Source organism: Triturus cristatus, chromosome 8, assembly GCF_964204655.1.
Source record: "Triturus cristatus chromosome 8, aTriCri1.1, whole genome shotgun sequence".
In the NCBI taxonomy this organism is placed as follows: domain Eukaryota; kingdom Metazoa; phylum Chordata; class Amphibia; order Caudata; family Salamandridae; genus Triturus; species Triturus cristatus.
In genome coordinates this window covers 758,691,664-758,712,066 of record NC_140591.1, presented here as the reverse complement: position 1 = coordinate 758,712,066, position 20,403 = coordinate 758,691,664, and the positions used below count along the sequence as shown (strand labels likewise).

At 44.1% G+C, this 20,403-nt stretch overlaps 1 protein-coding gene across 1 annotated transcript in view; it reads right to left on the bottom strand.

Annotated features, from left to right (window-relative positions):
* Positions 1-20,403, bottom strand: part of WWC3 (WWC family member 3) — a 457,878-nt gene that overhangs the window by 427,073 nt on the left and 10,402 nt on the right. The gene's annotated exons all lie outside the window — the stretch shown is intronic.

Below are 20,403 nucleotides of genomic sequence, written 5' to 3'. Positions count from 1 at the left end.
ATGGGGTGGAAAGATAGTTTGACCCGGGCGTCGCCACTATACGCATCTGAGCAGTTGGGCTCCCTGTGGACCTCGAAGGGCTTTGAAAAGTGGGACATGATAGGCATCAGCAGGGTGGGTGATCTCTGGACGAGGGGGGGATTCAAAACGTTCGAGATGCTACAGACAGAATTCCAGTTGCAGGACAGGGAGTACTTTCGGTATATGCAGATCCGTCATGCGCTATGCTCCGTATTCCCGGACGTTGCCTCCATCCAGGAGTATTCCCCTCTGGAGGATAGAGTGCTAGATGGACATGTACCAGACAGCACGATTTCATTAATCTATAAAAAACTTATCAATGACCGCTCGGGATTGCTGACTAACCTTCGTGAGGCATGGGTGGCCGATGGATTGGAGCTGGATGACGAGGACTGGGTATCGGCGGTGGCCTCCCCGAAAGAGGTGGCAATACCGGCCCGCCTTCGCTTCGTCCAGCTCAAGATACTCCATAGGGTCTATGTTACGGGGCCAAGGCTACTGCGTATGGGCTATGCTGTGGACGGGTTGTGTAAGCGTGGGTGTGGTTCTTTGGGGACCTCTCTCCATATTTTGTGGGAATGCCCGGAGGTGGAGCGATTCTGGCGTGGTGTGCATGAGGTCCTGCGGGTGGTTACGCGTGTGTCGCTGCTGCCCGAAGCGAGGAGATGCCTGTTGAATGTGTGGGAGCCAACCGACTACTCGGTGCCGCAGACGCGGTGGGTGACTCTGGGATATATGGTGGCCAAACGCGACATTGCTCAACTGTGGGGTTCCCAGAGGTCGCCGACTGTCTCGGCATGGAAGGATAACATGGATTGGTGCCTGTTTCGGGAAAAGGTGGTGTATGTTGCGAGAGGTAAGCCTGGGACATGGGTGAACGTGTGGGGCCCCTGGAACGCCTACCGCGGGGGAATCTGTACCCCGCCGTTACTGCCCGATCCGTCACCGGCCCCGTCCCCTTAGCCAGTTTATCTCCCCGGTCCCGGGCACCGAGTCCACCTAATCCCAGTCTTTACCTTTTTCCCCCCCTTGATACTCCTATGGATTGGTAGGGTCCCCCCCGCTAGGGGAGCACATGCTGCTGTTTCCGATTGTGGGTTGCCTTGTGGATTTGTTCTTTTGTTGTTATTTATATTAAAATGAAACCGTTATGTGGGCCCGGATGGTGTGGCTACCACTGCTTCTAACTCCTGTGCATTTCCCTTTGCCGCGGCATGCGCGCTATTGTTTGTATCACATGCTCCTCTTGCTTGCTAGCGGCCGGCCTGAAGGTTGTAGGCCCATCTTTGTATATTTTTTTAATTTTGTAATAAACGGTTTAAAAAAAAAAAAAAAATGTATTTTCATTTTAATCTAACACTGTGCCACAACTTCACAAATAGAGCTGTTAAAAATGGAGAAGCATAGAAAATATACCACAGGTCACCTTGGAACTTAGAGTGGGAAGGGGGTAATGTTCTACACTACCATTGTTGAACTGACTGAAAGGGGGAATCTTTGAATTATTAAGGACAGGAAGTGCAGGCAAAGGTTAAGGAAGCTGGAATGACTAAGATAATGGTTCCAAGGCTAAAAGAGCACCAGAATAAAGAGAGGGGGTGAGAGATGGTTGGGTAAAGTGAGGGGATGGAAGTGTTAAACAAAAGAGGCAAGAGAAATTGAAGAGATGGGTGAGAAAGCACAGAGGTGAAACAGGGCCCATGCGTGCCGGCAAAAGAACAAAAGGGAGCCTGTATACAAAGGAAGTCCGCAGTTACGGCTCAACAGCTGGCCTGATGGCCAAAGTCATTAAGTAAACCAAAACCTACATGCTTGATTGGCTTAAGGCAAAGACACATGGTTTCTGTAAGATGGTGACCTGTAGAAGCACAGGTTCTGGAAGTCAAAGTTTCTTCTGTTGTGCACGACAAAGGCATGGCTACTGGAAGGGAAACCTACCAGGTAGGCTTCATTAACTAAAATAAACTAAATCTGGTGTATATAATTCACCCAGGGTGCCTGACTGACTGAGTCACAACTATCCAGTATTTTTGATTAAATGAAAGTGTAACTGGTGCACGATCACCGGGTAGGGAAACAACAACAAAACTGTTGATCTGAATGTACAGCACAAAACAAAATATGATGGATCGCTTGTAAGTTAATGCAGCCAATAGAATGCGGCCTTTACACTTCCAAACTAATGTATGATCTTCATTACTAGGATCTGGGGCTGGGCGATCGGGTAAGGGCACCACCACTATGCTTTGGCCCGTTCCCGTAGGAGACAACAACAGGCCAGGATATTAGCACTGCGTCCCATGAGGGAGACCACCCCTCACCCAAGCGCCAGCAGGTTACCCAGAAGCTGCCAAAGGGGTTGCATGGGCCAGACCCTATTCTGAAATTCCCTTCCAGTACAGGGACTCCACCCACAAACCCCAGACAAGTAGACAGGGGAGGTTAATGCATTTATACCTCTGCCGCCCTCCTACATCCTCTATCTATTCCGGAATGGCGGGAAAGCTACTGTGCTGCCCCAAGAGAAGAGCCAGGAAAGGTCCACTGAGAGTACATGACACTTTGAACTAACTTATTTGGTTTGGTTGCAACAGCTGTTACACACAAACAAGTGGCACAATTTACAAGTTGATCCACTACACAAGGTCAACCACCAGCCAAGGTGGAAGAGGTCGTAGCCAAGAAAACACGGCAGTGGTATAAGTCTCATCGAAATTGCCACCGGGAGAACATAGGAATGATGGACTAGGGAATCAATTATATGTTCAGCTGGAAGGGCGCATTTGGGAAGAAGTGTAAAGGCCATATGGTAGGCCTGGTAAAAGTGGAGATGATTGAAGTGAAACACGGCCACTAGAAGTGTAGGTTCAACTAGAGCCGTGATTCTCAAAGGTACGGTTGCCGAAGTGGACGGCCACCCGGTATGCCTGCGTAAATTGAGGTGAATGAATTATGGCGGCTGGAAGATGCTGAATGTTTTAGCATGGCCACCGGAAACTACGGTTAACCGGGTGTGCCCGTCTTGGGCACAGCTACCAGAATGCATGTTGATGGTTTACCCGGCATGCCTAACTGACCGAAGGTGTCTTAAACACGGCTGCTGTAAGACTGTGCCTGTTGAAGCACGGCTACTGGAAGCAAACGGTCCCCAGTGTGCCTGAATGACTGAGGAGCAGTTACCAAAAATGGACGTCCTCCCAGCATGCCTGATTGACTGGAGGAAATGAAATGTGTCTTATGTATGATTGCGACCACTGACACGCAGCCACCGGAAGTGACAGCGACCTGACTGATTCTCAGATACCGGAAGTGGACGGCCGACTGGAATGATAAACTGAAGGTGTTACAGATTAACGATCCCCTGGCAGGGAAACAGTATCAAAACTGTTGCCAAAAGGTTGCATCCCCCCATTAGGAGTCGATACCAATCAGCCTTCCTGGCAGCCCAAGGGGCTATTTGGTTGCTACCAGAAGCTCCCACCTCCCCTAGAAGGCTGGAGATAGAAAAACAATATGCTTGCCCTTTAGTACATGTTCCTTTGTTACAATGTCGAACTTCTCAGCACCCCATTCCCAACAAATATTTACGAACACCGCTAATGATTTAAAATTATTGTACAGAAGGTTGCCAGAGTCTATTCATTAGTCCAGATGGGAATCATTATGGCATAACCCTAAAATGAACACTGAAATTGATGGTCAGGTTGCTTAATCATGGGCAATCGAGGGCACTGGGTGAATCAAAGACCTACAGGATGCCAATGATGACCTACGCCCTCTCCGGTATAGATTTTTATAGTTTCCTTAAGATGAAGGTGAAACTGTCAAAACGTACTCTCACCAAGCATTCGTCCCTACCGTTACGCCTTGCAAGATGGCAACATTCATGGCATATTGCCTCTAAAATTTACAAATTCTTATCGGAACTGCACACAACACAACCATCAATACTATATATTAAATGGGCTAAACATTTCAATGCTGACATTTTTAACCACATTATTGATGATCAATGGCAAAACATTGGTAAATTTGCGCTATGTAACAAAACACACCCCTCTATTATACAATCACTTGACCCCAGCTAGACTTCAGAAGCTAAACTTGAGAGAGACCGACAAATGCTGGAACTGCAACCAAGAAGCTGGTTCAAACCTGCACATGTTCTTTAAATGCCCACTCCTGGTACCACATTGAAACTTGATACAGGGTAAGCTACAAGATATCTTTGGAATTCCCATAACCCTAAACTTTCCCACGGTAGCTTTGAGCCCCTGGGCCCAAGTCGACACTTTGAATCTTAACGGCAACGATATGGCTCTGTTGAATCTGCTCCTATCTATTGCAGTGAAAATCATTCTTTCTGAATGGAAATCATTTAATTATCTCTCTCATCACACCTGGTAGGCATATCTCAGAGGGGCACACTCCATGCAGTCCAAGTTGCAACCTTCCCACCCAATTTTCAGTGCAGTTTGGCACTCTTTAGATAGATTCATGGAAAAGAACAAAAATGTAGGCTGACTCGCCCTTACTTACACCCCAGTGTCTGCACAGTCTCAGTTCTAGTTTTCTAAATCACTCACTCATCCTCCCCTCCTCATTTTTCTCCCCCCTTTTCAGGTTCCCAGTTCTTTTTTAACTGCTCTCATTGTCATATAGGCGATACTTCAATACGATATACATACCCGATAATATAAAATATACAGTGTTGGAATGATTTGGTATGTACACTCCCTTTTACATCTGTTTCCACTCATTATTGTATGATGTTAGACTCTATACACAGATTGTTCTTATAAGCGGTCCTGGACTCTTATTGGCCTCACTGCTATTTCTTAAATTCATCATATAGCTAAAGTTGTGGATGTATGAGATCGCATATTACTTACATGGGAATTGTAATTCGTCTATTTGAAATGACTATGGAAAGCTTTCCTTGTACTTGTATTGCAATATCATCTGATCGTAGGTTTTCTTACTCAATAAAATACTTTACACACACAAAAAAAGCATGCTGTAGAGCACAAAGCAAAATATGATGGAAAGCAGCCAATAAACTTCGGCGTTTACTCTTCCAAAATATTGAGTGTGGTTGGGGACTGGGGACTGGGAATGAGAGACCGGGTAAGAGTACCACGGCCAAGCTAAAGGACTGGTCAAATGAACAAAATAATCCCACTGCGATTCACCACAACGGAATTACTTTTACATACTTGGAAAGTAGGAACTGAGGAGTGCCGATTAGTCAATCAAGTAAATCCAGAAAAAAAAGTTCGAAAAAAAATCACATCGGATCACATTGGATGAATTTCCTAGGCTCTGTATTTTCACAAAAATACCCTGATGGGCACAATGGCATTAGCAAATAAAACAATTGACAATTTACAAGCATCCACAGTTGCTCCGTACGTACTCTAAAAGGTTTGCTCCCCTGGCAGACAGGCCACCCGACCACGATTTGAAGACAGGCGCACTTGCTTTTTTTTTTTTCGTTCTGTATATGCAAAATATTTTACCATTTGGATTAAATGGCCTTCCCGCAGACAGTAAATAGGAGTGTATTCCCATTCCTCTCCTAGTCTGCGAATAGACAATTTTCCCAAATCAGTTTCATTCGATGATTCTTTATGTTAGCTCATTGTAAAGTGATTAATGCTGCCCTGGCACACTTTCAAAGAAATATGAGATGAAAGGGCGAAAAAGGAGTGGAGGAAGTTACAAGAACAAGCATTTGCAATGCAATAGGTCTCGCATTTACGCGAGTTTAAGCAATTGGCATTTTAAATAATGCCATTTATTTATATTTTAAAAACAAAAATAAAAAGGCTTTGTTATTTGCAATGTCAATTGCTCAAACTCGCGTAAATGCGAGACCTATTGCATTGTAAATGCTTGTTTAGAGATGAATTTGGTAATAAAGGAGGCACAGCCCACCATCTCCGTTTCATTAATCAACATTTCGTTGAGTTTTCACTGCAGTCATGGGGTAAGGACAACAGTAGAAAAAAATCCAGGGATTCAATAAATGGCTTATCGGTAAGGGTGACCATAGAACTTCTTAGTTTCAGCCTTGAGTCGGAACTGAGGATGGCCGCTGTGCACATAACATGCTGACGGTACGTTTTATGAGGCGGAGTGTTGTAAACAGTGTTCAGCATTTAGATTTGGAAGGCGCGGCAAATATCGAAGGATTATTGCGAAAGCAGAAAGTAGTTAAAGCGTATTTCTGATTTGGAGTTATCGATCCTTAATAAATAGATCATGCGTCCCCATAAATCTAACCTCAGTGGTAATGGGTCATTCACAGTTGTTTTAAAGGAACCCCAGATCAGTGGCCCAAAGTAGCCTGGAGTCCCTGGGGCTGATGGAGTAGCAGCTAGAATGGCGAAGTATTATCGGAGCCTCTGTGCAAGCCTTCTCACGGCTCACTTTAATGCAATCCTACAAAACGCCACTATTCCGAGCCCTGGCCGGCAGTGCCCTGGTGCCCCCTGCAAAACAAAGGCGACAACATGAAGCAATCACAGTTTCAGGGGTTGAGGTGACAGTCTTCGCCACATCATTATCTTTACATTTAAAGGATTCAAGCACTACCAAGAAGAGAGTCCACGGCCGCAGTCAGTCACGTCTATATTGCTGTTCTGTGGGGTTCAGCGCTGTGTCACATACCGCCGAGAGAGGCGACTCATACTGAAAAATAGGGATTGATACTGCTGTGCTAAAAGGACGGTGGAAATACTGGAGTCGGTGCATTTGCCGAGAACAACTAGAAATGGTACATGTAAAGCGAGGGTGTGTGAAACCAGGAGTGGTGAAGGGAGATGAACTAAGAGCGGAAGCAGACTACTTAAAGACAAGATAATTGGGGCGAACATAGGCTGTGTCTTAGCATCTATTTCTCCAACCAAACATGCTTTCAATTAACTTTAATAAAATCACCCGCTTTGCAAACACCTTTACAGCCATAAACGTGTGGTGCGCGCACGCGCTCCACAGCGAGACATCTGGTTTCAATTATTGCGCCTGTGTCTGGGCACGATAATTGAAACCACATGCCGGCCGTGCGGGTAACCGACACCAATCGGCCATGGGCAGAGCAATGCGCCCTCCTTTGGCCAATTGCGTGCTATCTTTGTTAAAAAGACGCATGCAAAGGCCAATAGCGTGGGCCAAAACAAAAAGCACATGCACGAGGGTGTGCGATTCTTAGGTTAGTTTTCGAAATCCCCTACATGAAGTCTTCGCCAGAACAGCGCATGCGTGCTGTTACAGGCTCGACCTAAAAAGGTGACCAAGAAGGCTCTTTTTTAATAGTTTTTACTCAAATATAACAAACAACATTCAAAGATGGCCATTGGTGGCAGAAAGACGACTTTTTTGTACTGTCTTCTACTATTCCTCTTCCATTAAATCATCGCACACGGCAGTAACACAGCTTCAACCATTTTGATATGGATTGAGAAGGACCATCCAATTTTGCGGAATGTCTCCCGCCACTCCACACACTTAGATATGGTCCCAGAATTTCCAACAAGAGTCTGTACTAATGTATGTTGGCAAAAACCAACACTTGCAATACATGGGTAGTCTAGCACTGCGTTGATTTTCAATTATATAGTTTTTAAAAACTATTTTTGTGGAGTGTGCACTTATTTCACAAGGTGTTATACTAAAAGTCACATTATGGAGCAAGCATGAAACGCTTGAAGGGATCTGCATTAAACTCTCAGATTTCGGTATTCTTTGCTTTTGGATGTTGTGAGCTAGAAACTTAACATTTTCAAGTTTTAGCCCACAAAAATGTTGTTTCACCAAAAATACGTCCGGTAACTTCAAAATGGAGATCAGATTCTAGGCAGGGAGCTGGCTGGTCTACAGCAAATCGGGGGGAAACCAATCACTGAAGAATAGGACTTGGTTACACAAAAAGCAACTGGTATAACTCATTCTAGAATGGTGAAAAAGTTTTAATAAGTGGCTGATCCTCAAGACTGAAACACGTTTTCCGATGATGAGGTGGTATTTTTATTAACAATTAAAAAATAAAAAAAACTTTGCAGATGGACTATTTTAAGACAAACCAAGCAATGGAAATGCCACATAGGAAATGCAAATAAAGCGGATAAATGTAAATAATCTTGACCAGATGGGCGCTACGTAATCACATTAGAACTACGCAGGCAATTTTGGCCTCTGCATATAAAAACGTACATACGTTTTCTTCTTTGCAACACTGAAACAGTTTGTTTTTCACAATGAAGATCTGGCGTCCAGTGTACGTGAACAATCACACTATTTGAATGGGTTCTGTGGAGTATTCACCCATAAAATTCAGACCTTCATATGGCCCTCCAAGGGGGAGTGGGGGGGTGTGAGTTAATATAAAAGTCAAAGCCCGCCCCTTGCATTAAAGAGACGTGTGCGCGCGCTTAGTGCAACATCCCTGAAACAACGTATTTTGCATTCCAGTCATGAACAATATTTGTTTGACAAGGCTACCTAGCAGTCATTCAGCCATTATCATAACATGTTTGTCGTGACAGAAGTCATAAAAAATGCTGCGTGCCGATTCGCAAGGGTGCTCATAAACAGCAATCGCAAAGCTTGTTGTTGTAGGCAAACACGGACTGCACTTCAGCATTTCTGAGGCCTGCTCCGCATTCCAGGCATTCCTGTGCCGCGGTATGACGGGAGCTGGCGAGCAGGCCGCCCTGGCTGCAGTCAAGCCGCGAACAAACGGGCAATTATACACAGAAAACACAAAAAGAACTAAAACGAAATGCTTTATCCGAAGAAAAGGCTCTTTGGTGTTTAGTAAAAGAAGTTAGTGATATAAGGGGAAAAAAAATAAGAGCAGACAAGACTTTAGTATATAACGGTTTGCAGTTTCAATGCCCATCCCTAGCACAGATGGAAGAGCTTAATTATTTATAATAAGTGTTACAAAGTGCCACACGTCGCCTAGGGCCCTTCAGGTCAATAATCAAAAGGCAATACTGAAACAATGGAATGAGAGGAGTTGAAACAGAGGGACTTGGAGCACAGCGGAAGACATACAACGGCCCTCCTCAACCACTGGTTAATCCCTCTGCTGAGCTTGTGAATTTACTTCAGAATTCGTTTGAAAAGTTCTGGTTTCAGGACTTCCTTAACTGGAGATTAATTACACTTTGATAAAGCCAGGACGAGTGATTCTAAGATTGCTTCCACATTGCCCCAGCAACCTCCACTCCTTTCGTAAATAGTCAGCAAGATCTAACATTTGGAAATTCTACATTTTGTATCTAAATGTAGTCCACAGTGCATTACATACCATAAAATTAACAAGCATATACATCCATGGCTCCACACCCCACCATCTCAAGGCCCCTCCTCTACTCACAGATGGCCTCAACACTTTCATCCCAATGACCACGGTATATTAATAACCACGTTCATCGAGTGTGTGCCATTTAGAAAATATTTTTAAAAAAAGAAATTTTGAAGCAGAGAGAAAAGCAATGCCTCCAGGCAGTGGGACCAGACACCCCCCCCCCCCCCCCCCGTGATAAGAACGTGAGGCATCTTCACTGCACTTTGGGAACTCTTTTTTTGGTGAGAGGAGGCAGCTCAGAAATATGAGTGATGTGCTCAAATCACCATCCACAGCTTCGTGACAACTGTCATCGTGAACACACTTCACAAAGGCATTTCAATTCTCGACGGCTCTATCAAACTAAGAGGCTCTCTCCTCTTATGACACTGAAATCCTCAAGATTTACACTGGTCTCCCCTGTCACAGTTTACACATATATTCATAGCTGCAGCAATAACTTCCAGGCGCTATTATTTTTTAATGCGGTTGCCTGCACAGCTGGAATGGCAGTCCATGCTTTAGCTATCTCCACCCTGGATTTTGGAAACACCATTGTGGAATGGACCACAGCTCCCATAATGCCAGCACCCATCTCCCCTGCCTTTCCCTGGCATTCAATGGCGACTTTGAAGTCACAGCCCATGTGAGTGGTTGAAAGTATATCACATCACTGATCAACAAACCCATTCACACCTAGACACATACGAAATGGAGTACAATGAAAAAAGAAATGAGAGCTAGATGCTTCCACTGGAAAGGTTCACGTCAGAGAGTTAACAGACTACTCATTCTGAGGGGCCTAAAGATGGTGGAGCTATCACATTAAAGACTTACTACCGTCACCCAAAACACATAGTGACATTTAATATCCTTTCCATCTCTATTAGTGTGTTGCAGCATCCCAAACACGGGTCAACCAAGCAAAGAATCCGTATTTACCCAGCCTTTCTTGTGACTACACACGACTGGTAAGGTGGGGGAAGAGCCACGTTAAAACCTTTTCATGGACTCCCCATGGGGAACATATTTCAATGTCTACATTTCATTCGTCAGATATATGTAATTATTTCTAATGGTAATCGCAGAGGTAAATTCCTGGACATCAGACCTAATAAATTTCCGACATTTGCATTAGACAGCAGCGTGTAGCAACATGCACGTAAAATATGACCAGCACCATCAAGTCTCAACAACCAGCACTAATTAAACCATTTCAGGCGCTCGGCATCCGCGTTTGTATTCCAACTAGATGCCAACCATTTCAAAATACCCATCCAATGGCTGTGAAGCGAGTATTTTGGTTGGTGTAAAAATACAACGGCTAAGTACAGTGCTATGCAATTACATGCTGTAATCTCCTTGCGCGCTACCGAAATACAACCCATCATTGGATTCTGGAATTACTAAAATGCTGATCCTGTTGCAAAAATCCTCCCTCTTTCAGCATTTCCTGCGTTTGTCAACTCCCTCCTGCACTCCTAGGGGGATATTTACAAGCCTCTTGCGCCACTTTTGCGTCACTTTTCCCATGTTAAAAGTGACTCAAAAATGGCGCAAAGGGCTTGTAAATCTGCCCCCAAGTATATAAATAGCTGAAATTCTCTTTACGCCAAAGATTTTAACAATTATGCTTTCTTTACATGGTTGTTTTTCACACGTGGAGAGTGAGAGAATAACAACAAAGTTGCGTTCTCCCAAAATAAACTTTTTTTCACAATCAGCAACTGTTGTTGGAGGAATAGAACCTCATAATCTTCAGCTGTAATGGAGTATCTATTCCAATACCTAGTTGTCAGGTGGAATATCAAAGATATTGAAGTAAAAGCCTCACTCACATAATAGTGACATGCTTCATCATAGGCAAATACTCCACACCCAGAGTAGATGGTACTCTCTGGGCGGACTCAACCAAGGATATAATGGGAGTGCTTAGATAAATGAGTAACTGGTTAAGCAGGGAACCAGGTTGAAATGAAAAATACCTACGAGTATACCCCTGTTTAATCCTTTATTCTAGGGTACTCTTGGTATCGTTAAAAACTGTATGTTGGGGTTATTTTTAACCTAATTTCATTCAAATATACCCTCAATTGTATGCCAACATGTTTCGGCCCATATAGGTAGCCCAGTCGGGTCTGGGGGCCTTCGTCAGGGAGATATATTTCTGTTCTGTATCTTTTATGTCCCTGCCGTGTATCAGTGCATGTGTTACATGCAACCCAGAAGTGAGGCCTAATTCACTCACCTGTACGTATTAGTACTCCAACTCCAGTAGATTGTCTACTGGTAGATGCCTACTAGCACCATGCAGCTCTCATGTGTAGGGGTGATGTCCTGTAGTCAAACATTCGTCAAAGAAATCACCCTCTGTTCCACCTCTCGGGACACATCGTCTGCCGTCGGAGTCTTTACATGGTTCACACTCCCAAACAAAACTTGGTACATAATTTGATCATTTACCCATTATCCTGAACTACAACACTTGCAACCGATTTTACAAGGTTTACATTGTATGCGTTGTTTGCCCTCGTGGGCCCTGGATTCATGACACCCTCTGACTTTTGCCCTCTCGGTCCTACCCCTGTGCCAGACTGAGGTGGTCTGCATTCCTCTAGTGAGAAGTGCCTTCTTTAGAATAGCCGTCTTGATTTGGTGGTCTCTTCAGGGTGTGCGTAACTGCCAGGACTAGGTTTTGATTCAAAATCAACAGAAGTAACATTTTCAATGTTCGTCTTTATGGCCTGCTTGGTGACAACCACCAGAAGAGGTGCTTTGGCTCCGCCCACATGTTGGGGAGTTAGGAGTACGTGTTCTGATTGGACAGAAGTTGCGTGCTTCCACAAAAAGACACCTGCCCTCCACACAAATGTGATCATTTTCCTTATTTACCCAGCTGCAGGAGTTTAAAATTTCAGGGCGCACACGTGCCATTGTGATGCTATTCAAGTGTCTTAGCTGACTAGAGAATGTATGGTGTTTTTCTCTGGCAGCAGCACAGATGGGAGGAGACAGTCAATACCATACATGGGCTCTTAGGACTGGCTTGACAGTGCATTCATAAGTCAGATCTATTACCTTTGCCAATGCTTGTTTGAAGGACATTGGACTGTACTATTCTATACAAACTTCGGGGGGGGCGGTTTTAACATTTATCTTTGCACACAGGCAGAGAAGAAAAGAAACAAAGCATGACTTAAGTTGAAGGTGCGTAAGCGTCAAATTGTCACCATCTCCTTAAAGAGGCTCTCCATCAAGGAACTACAGCAGGACCTTCCCACGAAACACTTTAGCTCATGGGTGCTCACAAACATTTGCCCATGGGCCACATTGTACAATCTATGGTGTGACGGAGGACCCCACGGATGCCAGCAGGCCGGCAGTAGGGGGTCTGTGTGGGTCAGGGATTGTGTAAGGAGGTCTAAAAAACAGGCAACCATTTATTTGCAAGTTAATACATTCTTTCCCGTTTATTTAACTTTTATTTCAGAATATTAGTGCTCAGCAACTAAACAGCAGTTTAAAAAAATAACAATAATAGGATAACTCTAAAATGATGCTGCCACATGAGTCTGGGGGTCAAGGAAGGCAAGGGCTAAACAGTCTTTTCCTTACCAAGTGGTAAATGTTTTCAATTCTACAAAGTTCAAGGAGGTACAACTTGTTATCGTAATTTTTAGATCTACCTTCCTGCGGTATTCAGTGGTAACTGTCAGGCAGAGCAAGATGCAGAAAGTTACAGATCAGTAGGTACGCAGGTTCTAGGGGCAGTTTGATCTGGGTTTATAAGTAGGGATACCCACTGACCCTTTGGCAGCCTTTCACTATGAACTCTGCAATTATCAAGTTTCCATAGGACGTAGTAACAGCCATCCTGGTAAGCCCTTATTTGGTGAGCCAGTGTGCATGTATATTCGCTCTGAATTCAGTTGGTGGTGTACGACCAATAGTGGTTCAAGACCAACTACTGTCTGTATCCAAGGATTGGACCCATACAGTTCCATCAGCTCCTTGTGGATTGCAGTCTTCCCACTCAATCAACAGTCACTTTTATTGGAAAAAATAAAGAAAAGGCTGTGCAAGGACAGTGTTGCAGTCAGTCGCTGCTGCTCCCGCAAATCAGTAGTGGGATGGGGAGGGTGGAGAAAAAATAAAATAAAATCACTTAACTGCCGGCCGGTTGGCCGTCCACCGCCTCTATTCCTGGCTTCTGTTGGAACAGAAAGCAGGATAGGCTCCACTAAGCCAATGGCAACCCTGCATTCTGCGCTCAGATGGGGAATGGGAGCCTGGGCATGTTCTTCACCCAGACTGTAATGCAGCCTGGGTGATTAACATACTAAATGCGCATGAATGTTTGGCCAGGCCCAGAGGGCCGTCCAAACATTCATGCGCACATAGAGGGGTGCCACCACTTCTCCCCCTGCGCAGCTTAGCCCTGCCCCACAAAACTGCCCCAGCACAGAAAATTAAAAAAATAACATTGTGTTATTTTATTTTTACTTTTTTGCTGTGCTGAAAGGCAGTGGACGACGCTCCTTCGCCTTAGCAGAGGAGCCGCCCCTGGTTGCTGTGTTGGGTCCAGAAGTGAAACCCCAACAGATCCTCTTCTGGAGCAAAGGATACCTTCCGCCGGAGTTTTTATTCCTGGAAAGCAGTTTGCAAGTCTCTATTACGCTCCACCATTTCAAATCCACAAAGAGTACCACCCAAATTATAGTTGAGGACAACCATAGTTTACCACATTTTACACAAGCCTAGGCCAAGATTTAGAGGAGTTTCTGACCGCGCATTTGCTTGGTGCATCTCCACTTCCACTGGAATATGCACTTGTGCAGATATTCCAGTTGCAAAGGGCCGGTTCGGACATTGTCCCTCTATCAACCCTCTTCCTATTTGACAAGACAGATCACAGTAGCTCGCCCTAATCTGACTAACAGTAGCCAGTAGCATGTACTTTGTGTAGTAACTCAAAACCCGCTCAGTGCGTCTAAAGTAACAGAAGAGTCAAGCACACTATACTCAAGGGTTACAACGGCATTTGGTAGCTTTCACATTTGTTTAAGCTGCCTAAACAAATGACTGATGCAGGAGGACTCAATCCAAGTAAGGTATGAATTTCTTTAAAAGTTTATGCACACCACAACCAAGAGATCAAAAGGACCACTGGCCACGACTGCAGCAAAATTACCACCTGCACAGCATGATTCGTACGCTTCAATCAGTTTTTCAGAAAGATTAATACTCTCAAGGAACTAGTAACAAAGAGGTATGTACACTGGACACCTCAAGCACACGCGTACAACTGCAAGTGACGGTATACATACCCACTTGTAAATTGTGGTACTCTCATTAGCATGTCAGCACAACCTCTCATTGCGAAAGGTTTGACCACACTTCCCGGAGAGCTGTATTGCCTCTACTTCACAGAATCCACAGGAGGAATAAAATGCTTACATGAATCTTATTTTCGCAAAATGGCAGTTGTGCAAGGACATTACTCTTCTACATCTACTAAAACTTTAAAATTAACAGCAGCGTTTCCACCTTCATATGTTCAGGATATATATTAAAGAAGGTACGTGTTTGAGGATGGAATATACCAGGATAAATGCAGTGATGCCCTGCAAATGCACAGGTTTAATGGGTATTCCCAAATATTTTGTACACCATATCTCACCCTAGGATCACCTACACATCTACCCCACTAAAAGCAAAAACTAGTTGCCAGAGTGGGAACACCATATCTTTTCAAAGAGTTGACAGGGGTCTCCACAGGTACAACTATACATATATTAGATCACTGGAAAAAAACAAAAAGGTTAACGTGATATTACACTTGGATGTTGTAATTAGGGTAAAAACGAACACATACAAAAATAAAAAAACTCTGGAATTCACCAGTCAAAGTTTACCTACGTACTAGAACAGGCACCCCGCTGTGCACTGCTAATGACCTCACATACTACATCACTCATAACATCTCAAATTACATCACTCATGACATCCTACAGTCATTGTGAGACTGTCCTAGAGGGTTTGTGGACTTGAAGTAATTCATCATGCTACACTTGTGGACAATTCTCTATTCACCTAAATGGGATTACCTTCTTAAAGACCTCACATGGCCTGTAATTTTAAGTTAAAAGGTTGATAGGTAAACATCTGCCACTGTAAAGACAACTATTGTCTAACCCTATAGACAACGCTCTGTAGTTTAGTAAAATACATGACATATTCTTGAGATTAGCATAATGGCGTACAACTGTAGAGCCATGTTTGAAATAAGCCACCTCTATTTGACACCCCAACTTTATTCAATTATCTACAATGCCTCGAAATCTTTAATGAAGTCCTAGAAGTAAACATGCCCAGTTTATAAAGAATTTGTCAACACCACTGAATTACAACTGTTTAACATGGGTAGGTGCCTAGATATCCGTTGATGGTTAAATTATTGTCAACAGCAGCTCTGTCTTTTCAGATATATTTTTAAGAACAGGCTTTGGCTTTAAGCCAAAACCTACTTTCAAACATGACTCTGCAACTCACATCAGGTGCACTCAGCCTTTACTTCGTTTAGCACGGAGTACTTCTTCCACTCCAAAGTTTAGTGGTTTGTAAATGACCCGCCATATAAAACTTTAAAAATGCAGTTACAAATGTCCCAAAGGCCGAGGATATCTACATACAATTCACCCACATATGTACACACAGTAAATATGATGTATATGACTATGGCATTATTACTGATGTCAACAGTAACTTCATTTGAGGTGTCATCAGTGAATGTCATTTAACAAGTCATGAGTGACGTACGATCTACGATCATGGGCACTGCATGGTGGGGGTGCAAGATATAGCTCTTCCAGCAGATTATAACTAGTGAATAGCAGAAGTTTTTAAGGTCCAAGCTGTAGTATGCGAAAAGCACAGGATAAAGGAGTGGATTCATTTTTTTATTTGAAGAGTTTGTTATAGCGCTGGCTAGACCCGTAGGTATCGGAGTGCTTTATTTTTTTACATGAGGATCGTTGCGTTACAAGTTATAAATTACATCCGTTACCAGAGCACAGTAAAACATAGGCAAAAAAATAATGTTACAATAATTCGTCACAGGGAGGGGGAGGAAGGAGACATGGCGGGGAGACGGGGAGAACTGTTCCCAATGTCCGGCTGGGTAGGTGATGGCGGAGGGGGTGAACCAGGGCCGATCTCCTCTATACCCGTCTAGCAGTTCCACTGGTCATCAGCCATGTTGCTCAGGTCTCAGCAGGCATGGATAACGAGAAAAACCATTTTTCATGGTTACATTCGATTACAGTTGCATAGTCAAATACAGAAGAACAAGTCCTCAATTGAGGAATGGGGGAGGGGTGTGGCGACAGGGGGCTGGAAAGCGGATCAGTTCTGGCAGATCGTCAGTGTGAGAGAAGTACCTCGTGGGTGCCCTAAGAAGTTAGAGTAAGCGGGCCCAGAGCCCAGATGGGGGGGCATGGTCATTAAGCCCAGTGTCAAATTCAGTCATCGCGTTAGGTCATCTCGGTAATGTGGGGATACCGTGAAGCATCGCATTCCATGCCTCCCTCAGTAGTTCCTGTACTCCAGAGCGATCCATCAATGCGACGGGGAGATGTTTGGCAGGCTAATGCATTATCGGGTCTGATGTGCATGGCTGCGGAGTGTACAATCACAAATGATTTGGAATGTCAGGCTTCCACTAGCCAGGCGTCATCTTATATGCAGGGAGAACAGAGTCAATATTGAAACAAATGGGCAGCAGGCAAGCGACGAGTTATGGATCTGGCACGAGTGAGGCACAGCGTTAACTCACCTAGACGTGTGCACAATTGAAAAAAGAACTGGTAATGTGCAAGCGCTGCTAGTGCGGCCGCCATTTTAGGGTCAGGCAGCGTTGAGGGATCGATCTTCCCGCAGATCATGTAGGGCTATTAAAAGGTAAGAAATGAATGGGTACCTCCTTGCATAGAAATTGGCCTGAGAGTCGTTGAGAGGCCATCCTTTAGGGGAGCAGCCGCTCAGGATGGAATCCGGAGCTCAGTCAGGCTGCAAGCACCCCAGTCGGACACTCTCGGGACTCCGCCATCCTGCGCTCAACAATAGCGTGTCAGCGCCAGAAAACTGGAGGCAGTAAGGTTCAGGATCGGTTTTGGACTAGGTTAATGATGTGTAGGCTAAAAGAGGATAGATAACATAGAAGGACATTGTGGTGCATTACAAATGCCAGAGCAAAGCGGATAGCACATAACAGCAATGAGGACCAATGGAAAAGGATGGGACAGAGCAGAGTCAGCAGTAAATTTGCAGCTCAAAGAAAATAAAATGCTTGGTGGTCTGGTTTGTCAGAATAGGGCTCCATAGGAGGTTAAGAGAGGTGGTGAGCAGATCTGTAGAAATCTGATATGGTTTGATATGGATGGGGAAAAAAAGAGGCTAGAGGTAAGCTGCTGGCCAAAAAAAAATAGCTCCACCAGGAAGCCAAAAGTGAGAGTGGATGGTAAGATGGTGAATTTAGGGGTAGGGACGGAAGGGAATGAGGTAAAAGGTGGAAATAAAAAGGAGGAGATGGGTAAGTGACGCAGGATGATCTATGCAGGAGAGTGAGAAGAATAAAGCAAAGGAAGTTAAGAAGGAGGGAGACAGAGGAACATATGTTGTAAAAAGTGATCTTATAGAGCCAACGGTAGCACAGTGGTGTAGGGACATGGATATGGTCATGGTGGCGGAGAAGGCCACGTTTACAAATAGGAAGTGCCCTCACAAATGGGCTAGGGTGTGGGGAAAGTGGAACACATACAGAGGAAACATCTGTAGGCCCCCAGAAGATGAAAGTGATTCAGGTGAGGACATGTAATGTTGTGGAAATCAAATGTGTATCGATGCATTATTGTTTATCAAGTGACTGTACAGCAATGACATTGCGAATGTATAATAACACATGCAGATCTTTATTGTTGTAATACAAATTTCAATAACATTTTTTTTTTTTTTAAGTGGTCTTATAGGGGCTCAGCTGAGTAACTGGGGAGGCTGTAACAGTGAGTACAATCGAGAAAAAAAGAGAAGATAATCAGTAGATGTGTTTAAATTGATGCATAGGGAAATTCAGGCATAGGCCGGTCAAAAGCGAGAGAATGGGAGCTGGCAAGAAGGTCAAATGTGCCTGTAATGGTTGATAAGTGAACATCTGTATTTCTGATTTACGCTCGCATCTACTGCAAACGTGACCCTGAGCAGTGTTTGACTCTTTTCAACTATAAAGATGCCATTGGGAAAGCACAACTGGATTTTGGGGGTATGGTATGGCTAAAATATGATCAGTAGTTTGGGACGAGTTTGGCTGTGAATCCAGTACAGAAGGCGAGGTTTGCATATACCATTCAAGTCCTTTCAAAAGCACCCCAGCCAGTTTAGGTTGGGAGGATTTGAAAGAGGACAGCTACCTGCACGAGGTGGGTGGGAGGCATGTTGGCTCTTTAAGAAATGGCAACGCAGAAGTCCATTTACCAAACTTTAACACAAATGTGTAAAAAGGGAGAGGAAACATCCAGCTATGCAATGTTGATGGCAGCTTGGGTCTGGAGGACATGGACAGAAAAAGAGAGGGAGGGGAAAACAGGGAGTTCAGGTATGGGTGTCTATTCCAGGTAAAATGCATACATTTTATCAGTGACTGTTGGGCTATCCAGAGAGAAAGGCAGCGAAAACTCTGCAATGATTTCGGAAGGAAGGTTTCAGATTGGGATACCAAAGTCCGAGGGAAAGAAGGTGGGTAGAAAAAGGTAAGTCACCAGCAGAGCACCTGAAGTTGGCAATACACAAAGAGAAACAAAATACTTAAAGCAGTAAGAATGGCCGGGCATTTCATTGCTGGCCCATTTCTAACTTAATAGTGTCATTGGTGGGTTGGTGCCCGAAAAGACTGCAGGTCAATACCTTTTTATTCATCATTTACTATGGACAGAGAAGAGTTCTATCAAGGATTTTATTCTGCCTGATTATACACTGGTGAATTATTACAATAAAGATAAAAATATAGGTTTATTTAGGGATTGTGAGTGGGGCAATGATGGCAAAGTGCAAGGTGAAGTCAGCTTTTCAGTTTGATGGGGATCTATAGGTTTCAGCTGATGTTCATTATTTAAGTTGTTTAGCTCCTTTCTGCGATGGCTTTTTACAGGAATGAAACAGGTTGCAGAGCAGTAAGACACTACTTGGATGGTCTTCTATTTATAGGTCGAGTAGTTCCTGAGGATTGCAAGGAGGCCATTATGCAGTGTGAAGTCCTATCACAATTGGGGGTCCCTTAAGCATTTCCAAAATGGAGGGTCCTACTCCAGCTTTGGCACATTAGACACACTAAAAATGGAAGCAATGTTGCCAAAGGAGAAGGTTTAGGAATAGTTTTAATTGCTAGTAAGGCAATAGGAAAGAAGAGGTTGGAGCAGCGAAGTGCAGAGGTTGTTGGGACATAAAATTATCCCCTGTAGAGATCAAACAGCAGGGAGAACATTTTGCAGGACATTTGGCATTTCCACGGCCGGTGCAATGTTGCCACACTACATATAGTACACTTAGGTGCAGGACCGACTGCATACTTGAAGATACCCATATTTTTCGTGAAACATTTCAGTGGAATAAGAACGCTGTTACTGGAAGAAGACATTTGTTGGCAGATACAAATATATTCCAAAGTAGCACGAGCATATGGATTTAGAGTTTTTTTTAAATGGAAGATAGTGAGCGGAAAGATAGCCAGTTTTGTAGAAGTGATGAAAGACAAGACCTGTGTCATGATCTGGTGCTGCACATTGGCGAATTTGACCTGGTTGTGTTATCGAAGGTAAATTTATTAAATAGCACCCAAATGAACACAGGGAAAATTAAGAGTCTTGGTCTGGGATGTATATCACGTTGACAGTGTTACTGCAGAGAAGGAGTGGAGGGGGACGAGAAAGCAGAAGGCAAGGAAAGAGCAAGTAAAAAAGCGAGTCAGGAAATGAGGG